Below are 10,178 nucleotides of genomic sequence, written 5' to 3'. Positions count from 1 at the left end.
CCTGCCGGGCTTAGACCCACTTTAACAAAGCCTACTTGGGTGATTTTCGCTTAACCCCGGGTCCCCCTCCGCCAGGCTCAGACCCAAAATAACACAAACTCAATTGATCTCCCTCTGCCGGGCTTGGAAAAATGTTATCTACTTTGCCAGAAACTTTCTTTACTGTATCAACATAAAAGACTTAAAACTGTGCGCATGATTTAGCTTGACCCGTCGCTTCGATTCACAATTCTCTACAACTCTTTCACTTTTCAGCTGGATACCTTACAGAGACCTTCGTTTGAGCACACATGCGGTGCTGGACCACTCTGTCAAAGGTACTGTGTCTTGGTTTCAAAGTTAAATCACTCATCAACAGTTCAACCTTACTTGCCTCTTTTATCACACGTATTTCAAACAATGTTCATTCCAGTGCTCGCCATACAATGTTGCCGCTTGCAACCTAGCTTCAACACAGACCAGCCTTGCATAGGTCTCCCCAACTCACTGGCTGTGTTGGTTTCACTGATGCTGCTTTGTTCTTGGAGCCAAGGAAAGTACCATGGCAGCTGGTGATTCTCCCTGCCTTGATTATGGATGCATGAGGGCCCCAGGTATCTCTGACACACAATGTAGGATTCTTCAAGTTGTTTTCCTGGTCTTATGCTTTCCAATCTCGAGGGTTCATGAAAGCAACGGTTCCTTGTTGATAAGGTCAAGGGAACTTCCCTTGCTATCCCCTTCTGTTTTTCCATCTTTCTTCTCTCCTTAAACTGCTATCTTGGAACTGCTGTTTCCTCGTGTGTTTTGCCTCGCTCCGAGTGTGCTCTCGTGCTCTGCCTTTTATCCTTGTGGCGAAGCTGAAAGGAAGTCAGGTGTGTGTGATGGTCAGTAATTGCCTGACCTTGCCTGACCATTGTATTGGGACGCATCCGGTATACGGCTCGGGTGTTAGTCCATTTTCTCTCATAGCGGGCTGTCCGTGAGAAAGTGTTCATGTTGTGAAGGAGGGGAGTAGAGTTCCTAAATATTCTACTTGGTAGGATAGGCTAAAAGTGTTATAGGGAAGGGGATTCCGTATCTCACCATATGGTGTCCCACTCCCACTCCCCGAAGACCCCTCACCCAGGTGATCCTCCTGCACTGGTCCATCCCAGGAACTGGCTCCAAAATTGATGGCTGTGTCCTGGCCACCTGGATGACAGATCCCTGGGAACTAGTGGGTGAGACACCTTCTAGTTTCTCACACTGAATACACCCTGATGCTACATTGGCAGCAGGATTTCTGGTGAGAGAGATATTTCTGAGGTGGGGAATTTGTGAAGTTCTAAACTCCAACAACAGAGCCCACTTCTTTAATGCCTTGTTTGTAGAAATCACTTCACTGCTAGGAATAAAGCATCTGTTGTGCTTGGTGCAATACCCGCAGGCCAACAGGATTGTGGAGACGCTCAATGGGGTCCTTAAGGCTCAGTTAGTCAAACTGTGTGCAGAGTTAAATAAATTGTGGTTCATTTGCCTCCCACTAGCTTTATTTTACATACAAAATGAGCCAGGGAAAGACCAGCATTTAAGCCTTCACGAAATCGTGACTGGGCTTAGGCTACATGCACCTCTCTCGCCTACTCGTATGACATCAGATGCACACAAGACCGCAGTGGTTTTAGGAGAGGAGTTTAAAGAGTATCTTACAGCATTAATGAAAGCTGTTAAGATTAGATCATCACAGGTTGTGCCCTCTCACCAACAGACAACAGGAGAAAGTGGCGAGGCTACCGACAATCAGCACAAAATACAGCTTCTCCCCAGGGACAGAGTGTACCTTTGCACCTTTGTGCATCCCTGGAATGAGCAGCGTTTCCATGGGCCACATACAGTGGTCTACATTACTCCGACTGCCGTGAAGGTGGAGGGTAATAAGAGTTGGGACAGTATGAAGAAATAAGTTGCAATATCTGACGTGGCTCAAAGAACCTGCAAAACCTGTTAAGATACAGACACTTACCCATTTGTCTCTATGTTTTAAGGGCGATGGCACGTTGCCCGTTAGCACAAATGGGATCTGCAGTACCACTCTACACATTGCATATTTGGCTGGAGATACGGCTGCCCTTCTCAACAACTTTTGGATCTGTGGACAGAGTGCATACAGGCAATTGCCTTCAGCCTGGTGAGGTGTGTGCAGTCTCTCTACCCTTCATGTGCCCGTCCTTGTGATCCCTGAAGTGCACTTGATTTTGGCCCATCCAATGCCTGAAATTACATCTGTGTCCCCTTCGTCCCCTGCACCCCTTGCGTCCCCTTCACCACCGTATATAGACAAATCGAGACTATGCTTGATGGGGTAAATCCTGGACAATTACAATGAAGGAAAAGGTCCAACTATCTCTCGGCAGCATCATCACAGGCCTTAGCAGACATTCCTGATCGATATCGGCTGTTTAGCCACACCAACATTTTTGTTACCTCTCTCCTGGCACCTGGCGTCCAAGCAGCAGCAAATGCCAAATGTCTCTAGGTGACCATGTATGAACTCTTGCTCTTTGTGAACACTTCCAAGTCAGTGGTTAGTGCCATTAACTCCTTAAGTGCTAAGGACAAGTATGCTCATCTTTTTTGTCTCGACTTGATTAAAGCTCAGCCGTAAAGGGGTTAAGGAAGAATTACAGGCACTGAGGCTCATAACTTTGCAAAACCGGTACATACTTTACCTCTTGACAGCAATGGAGGGCTGAGGATGCTGGAAAATCTGTAGTATCTGCAGTACATTTGTATCTCCCAATGACTCCGGAAATGGCATGTTCACCAGAACTATTTCTGCTCTACATAAAATAAAAATGATCATGGAAACTGAGGCTGGGATCACCAATGACTCATAGATTGACTCTTTATTTTCATGTGTACCTTCCTGGTTCATCCTTGGTGGGAAGATCGTGATGCCTAATATTGTCTTTTTACTTATTCTTTTTTGTTCCTGCCAATTTATCCTTCGGTGTTGCTCTGCCCAGGTACCAACAGGTACAGCCATGATGATCGTAACCCTGTCCAAGGCTAGGGCCACCACTACTTCATCCCATACAGATACTCAAACTGAAGCTGTTTTGTTTCCTTCACCAAATTGGAATACTTGTGTGGAGCGGCGGGGTAGATTGCAGAAATGATTGGTGGAAGGGTTGGGTTGATTTTGAGGAAGAGTATGTTCATATTGAGATCGGGGTAAGAGATGTTTGTAGTGATTTTCCCCAAGATGATGATTATGATTTGTTAGTTAAAGTATTAACTAAAGGGGGGAATGTCTGGGTGGTCAAGGAGGGTCCCCTTTATTACGAGGGATTCATGTTACGCACACCATATTGATGATGGGGGGGTGGCAGAAAACTGGGGTAGTGTTGCAAATCCGTATGAATCGAATGCAGTTAATTATATGTTACTTTTAATGTTACAATCATTTAGAAATGATACATGTTAGATCTTCACGCATGTAGGATACAATATTAAAACTTCAAATGCAACACGAACACAAATCCACACAATGGGGTGCTTTTCTCCACGGTTAGCTGTTACACATGTGTTCTACGTAGCAGGGATATTCTTGACGGAAAAGAGAATGAGTTACCTAGTAAGAAGGTTATACGAACATGGCAAGGTTTACAGTCTACACAAGGGAACAGATGTTATCTTGCCCTTTGTATTCAAATCTTTAGAGAGGGTTAGTCATTTGTTCGGTGGTATGAACATGAAGCCCCAGGTCAGGGTCCGACGGCTAAGTGTTTTTCCAGGTCATCAGAAGCTGTATGTGGCCGTATTAATTAGGAGGTCTTGTCTGTGGAATGGAGATCACAATCTGTAGTTCAAAGAAAATCCTGTTTATGCAGGCATTCCTGCTAAAATATGTCAGCAGGACCATGTGTAATCATACTTAAAGTTAAAGGCCTTAGGCCAGTTATTACTAGCAATGAATTATGTTTTCAATACCAATGTTTAACCATGTACTGACGTCATGACCTACTACAACAAATCCCAAGTTATAGCTTTGGTGGAGAAGTGAGCTCCAGAGGAGAGGTGTTGGCAGAGGATTTTGTGGTTCACTAAATCAAAGGCAGCTGAGAGGTCACGTAAGAGGAGGAGGGCTAGTTGGCCTTTATCTCTGATCTCATCCATTTGGATTTTTTTAATTCAGGAGAGCTGATTCTGTTCGGTGACCAGGGCGGAAGCCAGATTGGCACAGACCCAGAAGGTTGTTAGTTTTCAGATACTTTTGGATTTGCAAGTAAGCTGCTCTGCCCAGTATTTTGAGAAGGAAAGGTACTGTCGTGCTAGGGCGGTAGTTGATGGGTTTATTGGGGTCTAGAGTGGGTTTCTTAAGGAATGGGAGGACCCAAGTGTGTTTTAGATTAACTGGTACAATGCCCATTGAGAAGAAGGTATTGATTAGTGAAGTGATGAAAGGGGCGAGCTCAGGAGCGCAATCTTTAATGAGCGATGCAGGGCAGATGTCCCCTTGGCATCTGAAATTAATGAGCAATGCGGGGCATTGAAAGGCTTCTGGCCTTTAATGATTTTAAAGACTGCGACCGGGATAAACTCAAACAGAGGGATGGAGTTGGGTGGTGATGGCACAATGTCTTATGGTGCTTGGATTGGTGATAGTTTCTTTTTTTTGTTACAATTTTAGTTCGTAGCAAGGAGATTTTGTCTAGAAGAGCCTTTTGGAAATTTTCGAGCACCAGGTAGTGTCTTTGAGGCAACTGTCTGGGGGGGAGCAGGTGATTAGAGTTCTCGCAGGATGGCAAAAAGCTCTCTTGCGCCTGAATTGGCGTTATCTTTTCTCTCATTATAAGACATGCTTTTAGTTAGGAGAATTGCTTGTTTGTAGTTTTTTGATGTGGCAGTGAAATGTTCTTTGTTGGCATCTGTTGGAGATTTTTTTTAATTTAGCGGAGTGCAGGACTCTGTGGTTTGGTGTCTAGCAAGAATTCAGGTGGGCTATATCTTTGGGTTTGCGCTTGCTCTTTTGAGCTACCTTGTCGATAGCCACTATGAAAGTTTGGTTGTATAGCTCTACCATAGTATTGGAGTCGTTAGTGGAGTGTGTTTAGGGGTTGCAGCGGCAGGAGTAAGTTAGATGCAGTGTTGCGAGTGTTTCGTAAGATAGTAGCCGGCACCGATTGAGAATGACATCTATTTGGATATTTTTCAAGATAGTAAATAAAATGACATTATGGTTGGACCATGGACATGGAACGTTAGAGGGAATGTTAATATTGCAGTTGGGGTCTGCCAGCCAGTCTAACGTAAAACATTTCTCATGTGTGGGGTTTATGATGCACTGGGTGAAGCCTACGGCTTCGATGGAGTTGGCAAGGGTGAATGCATTTATCATTGAGACCCAGATTTATATTGCCCAAAAGGATGATTCTAGAGGATGGCTTGGTGTAATTTGAGAGAGGTTGCACAATGTCTTCCTCAAAGGACAGCAATGGACCTGGGGGTCTATAGATTAGGTGGAAGTTTAGGGTAGCTGTGGCGGAGGGCGTCATTATGACAGAGAGTAGTTCACCTGATTGGAATGTTTGGTTGGGGACTTCTCTTATTGAAAGTTGGTTTTTGGCTATAATAGCCACTCCACCTCCTTTGGTGTGGTGACTAGTCTGTCTTTCCTGAAAATGTTGTAGCTGTCTTGGATGACTAGGGTAAGGGAGGGGCCAGTGGCTGCATGTAGCCACATTTCCGTAATGGCTATGAAGTCAATGTTATTAGTGGTGATGAGATCTGATATGTCTAAGGCGTGGGCTAGAAGGGATCTTGCGTAGAAAAGTGCACCCTTAAGAAGCGTTGTTATGTCTGGGTTGGCATCACCAGTGAGGGTTGGCTTGATGGGAGTATAATTAGTGGCTATGGGGGCCAATGGAACCAGCGTGCCGGTGGCCTTGGTGAGTATAGAGGCAGCAGGCTCTAGGGTGCAAAAGTCACTAGTTAATGCTATGGCGAAAGGCTTCAAGGTACACAGGGTGTTGACATGTGTGAGGGTGACGGTTGTATCTAAGGCAATGGGTTTCAAGGTGCAAGAATTATCAGTGGGTGCAAGGGCAATAGACTTTGAGCTACATGAGGCATAAGAAGATACAGTGGCAATAGGATTCAAAATACAAATGGAAGCAGTAGCAGTGGAAATTAAGGCAATGGGATTCAGAATACAGCTGACAGCAGTGGAATTTGGTGTAATAGGATTCAAGATACAGTTGGCAGCAGTAGCAGTGGAATTTGGTGCAATAGGTTTCAAGATACGGTTGGCAGCAGTAGCAGTGGAACTTGGTGCGTTAGGATTCAGAATAAAATTAGCAGCAGTGGAGCTTAGGGCAATGGGATTCAGAATACAGTTGACAGGATACCCAGTCATTTTACTGAATACAAAACAGAGTGGTACATTTCAACGCAGTACATAACACCGAAAAACACTGAAAATATTAATTAAATATATAAGGGGTAGTGGAGTAAGGAGTTAAAATGAGTCAGGATGGGGTTGGGGTGGCGTTATAAGGGTAGAAAAACAAGGGGCTTTGGGGGATACACCCACATTTTTAAAACAAAACTGAAATTCTATGTTTTTCGGTATTATGGCCACCATGAAATATACCACTCTGAAATTGCGGTCGGTAAAATCACATATAACCAGTTGGCAGCAGTGGAACTTGGTGCAATAAGATTCAAGATACACGTGACATTGGTGGATGCAGGGCCTGTAGGCCTAGCGGAGTATGTGCCAACAGAGAGTGCAGAGGGGCTGCACGTCAGAGTGTGTGAGGCAGTAGTGGGGCTGGGGGCAGCACGCTCAAGGGTGCGTGAGGCATCAGTGTTTGGTAAGGCATTTTTGGTAGTGTTGATCATATTGCGGACATTCAGAGCAGGCGTAAGCAAGGCCATGGCTATGTTCAACTCAGTTAAAGAGTGTGTTGGGTCAGTATAAGAGGTTACCACACTTTTCTCAGTATTGTTAAGAGTGCTGACTTTCTCTGGGGTAGCTAGTGCCAGTCTACTCCAGCCCTCAATGTCAGCACTAGCGGTGCCCAGATGCATGTGGGGGGCAGAGGCTGTCAAGGGAGATCGACAGGTTAGGACCTTTGGTCCCACATGGCCAGGGCATGCTCTAGATCCTTTCCGGAAGAGAGGGGAGCCATGCAGGTAGCTCCGGTATGCTCACTTAGGGGTCTGGATCATGGAGTAAATGCATTGCAGTTGTGTGATGTAGGGGGCGGAGGTTCTGGCGCCAAAGCACTCATTTCTCCAACATGGCACAGGGGAGTAGATTTGGGGTACTGGGGGTTTTGGGGTCACCCTTAATGACTGTTGCTTTAACTTTCAAGAAATTCTCGTGGACATGCTGCGCACGGGCATCAGGCAGAAAGTATGAGGGTGGTATATCCAGAATGTTGGGCAATACATGTGTCATTTTTAAGTGCATCGACCACTGAAATAAGGGGGCATGGTGAGTTATGAATTGTGTAGGTTGCTGGCTGCTGGCCTGCAGTAGCCTGAAAGGGTCAGGCAGGGCTAGTAGCACTGGGCCTTAAACGCGGGCCTTGGAATTCCGGCTCCCATGGGCCTCACTGTTTTCATGCAGCAGTAGCCAATCAAATCTCGCCGGAGGCAGGCATTTCGGCCTGCAGGCCTCGGGAAGGCTTTCTGAGAAGAGCGGGTCGGACATTTAAAAGTGGAGGCTTGACTGTTGTAAATGAAGCCCAAAGGGGCATACCTTTGTTTTATGGTCATCTTTGGCAGGCTCTGGGAGGCACTTGTGTGCCTTGTCTATGTTGCTGCAGATACTGAACTCCATTGTCAGTCACTATCTCTTGTGGATCTTGTTCTCTGTTGAAAACATCTTTAAAACCCTTACTACCTTCCTTGATGTTACAGTGTCCTCCATTGCACCCCATTCATCCAACTTGGAGGAATAGTTCATTAACACCACAATGTACATTGGTGTGCTTCCATAGTCTCAGACGGTCCAGCAACGTCCATAGCAAGTTTTTTTCCACACTGAGGGCCTCATCATGAGTTGGGCGATAAGGCCGGCGCTATTACCGCCGGCGCTATTAGCCCTACCGCCAAACCCCCTGGCGCAATTAGCGCCGGATCACGGGTTTGGTGAAACGGTTAGTGTCCATTCCCCATTGGGCCGATTCAGGAATTCCTCATTCCCCATTGGGTCCAATGCGGAAAATGTGCACTATTACCGCGGCGGATTTCCTGCTGGCGACAATAGAGCTGAAAATTGGCAATTTTGCTGCAGATTTCCCACTAGCTCAGAGCTGGGGGGAAATCCGCCAAGGCCATGATCTGGCAGACCCTTAAATTGTGGTGGTTATAGCGCTACTGCCGCATTTATGGGTTACCACCAAACTCGTGATGAGGCCCTCACTGGAACCTCCACTGGTTGCAAAGGTGCAATATGGCTATTCTTACTTTTGTTCCTAAGAGCAAATGCTTGACAGTTCTTCACCAGCTCTTTGGCATCATATAGGATCCCAGGCGCCAGTAAGTCTCCCTAAGTCTTCTTTTGGTAAGAATCCTTCCTAGATACACTTGGTGCACCAGATTTAGAATCTTCTCCCTCAGACATGCACTCCCTCTGAATATACATAAAGAATCATCTGCAATTTCATATTGCATCTGAGAATAATGGTTGAGACTGTTTCCTACCATTTCCCACCCTCCTTGGATTGCCTGTCACAATAGCTTGATCCTCTCCTCCTTTGAAATTCCTGGCTCAATTTGTGCAATGATACACTCCCAATCAGTTTCTTTATACCTTTATACTGTCATTGTTCCTCTTTTCTCCATCTCAACCTGAAGAAACAGTCTGCAATTATGTTCCCTCTCCCTGGCGCCTAGACAACTCTTATATTGTACTGCAATATATTAAGGAACCACCTACTTATCCTTGGGGAATCCAAATGCGGGTTCTTAGAATTCAAAATGTGTATCAATGTCGTGTGATCACTTTTGAACATCACTGGAAAACCCCATATTAAGGTTCTAAAATGCTCTAAAATCCGCTTCACCCCTAGTGCTTCCTTTTGTTTTGTTGAACAGTTCAACTCTGCTGATTTTAAAGTATGTGAAGCAAATGCAATTGGCATAATGCCTTTTTCTTGTATTTATTCAAGAACTCTGCCTAATCGTACATTGCAGTTGTCAACTGTAATAACATTCGAGGCAGTCGTATTAAACATCCTGAGAGTTGGAGCCTTGTTTATAACACTCTTAATGTTCATTAGTTCTGCTTGACATTCATTTGACCATAACAATCTTGTTGAGTTTTCATCAGTCCTCTCATGTGCTGGGTTCTATTGGTGATATGTGGCACAAACTTGGAATAGTACTCTGCCATGACAATGAACTGTTCAACTGATCGTTGTTGGTAGGGGCTGGTATGTTAGATAGTGTCTCTACTAAGTTTTTCTTAGGTTTGATCCCATCAGAATTAATGATATGCCCTAGATACGTCTCTTCCTTTACTTTTATTCTGAATGTATCGATCTTTAATGTGAGCCCTTTTTCCTGTATAAGCTGTAGGACACCCAATAATGTTGCATCATGTTGATCTTCCGTTATTGTCTCAATAAGAAAATGATCTTGTAAATAATATAGTGCTTCTAAGTCCCCAAACAGCTGTTGCATCAGTCTTTGGAAGACGGCTGCAGCCGATGCCAGGCCAAACAGCATGCGCCAGTATCTAAATGCGCCGAGTGGTGTGACAAACAATATTAAATGATTTGAGTCTTCGTCCAACACCATCTGGTGGTAGGCCGACGATAGATCCAAAGTAGAAAAATACTTTGCTAATTTCATAGTTACTAAAATCTTGTTTATGTTTGGCAGGGGATGCCTATCTATCCAGATGTTGTCGTTTAAATCCCTGAGGTCTACGCACATTCTTATGGAGTTGTCTAGCTTGAGTACTATCACTGTAGGGGATAGCCATTCCAAAGATTCAATGGGTTCGATGATGTTCTGTTCACACAATTTTGTCAACTCCTTTTATAAGGCATCCTTTGTGCCAGTGGGAATTTTCTTACTTTATGTGTAATTGGTCTGGCACCACTCCTCAGTACAATCCTATACTTGAAACCTTTGAGCACTTCAATTCTTTTGTTGAACACAAGAGGAAATGATTTGGCCAAACCTTCCCTGGAGTT

This window comes from Ambystoma mexicanum, chromosome 1p (genome assembly GCF_040938575.1).
Source record: "Ambystoma mexicanum isolate Mex_15411 chromosome 1p, UKY_AmexF1_1, whole genome shotgun sequence".
Lineage (NCBI taxonomy): Eukaryota > Metazoa > Chordata > Amphibia > Caudata > Ambystomatidae > Ambystoma > Ambystoma mexicanum.
Note: the sequence above shows the minus strand (reverse complement) of the source record.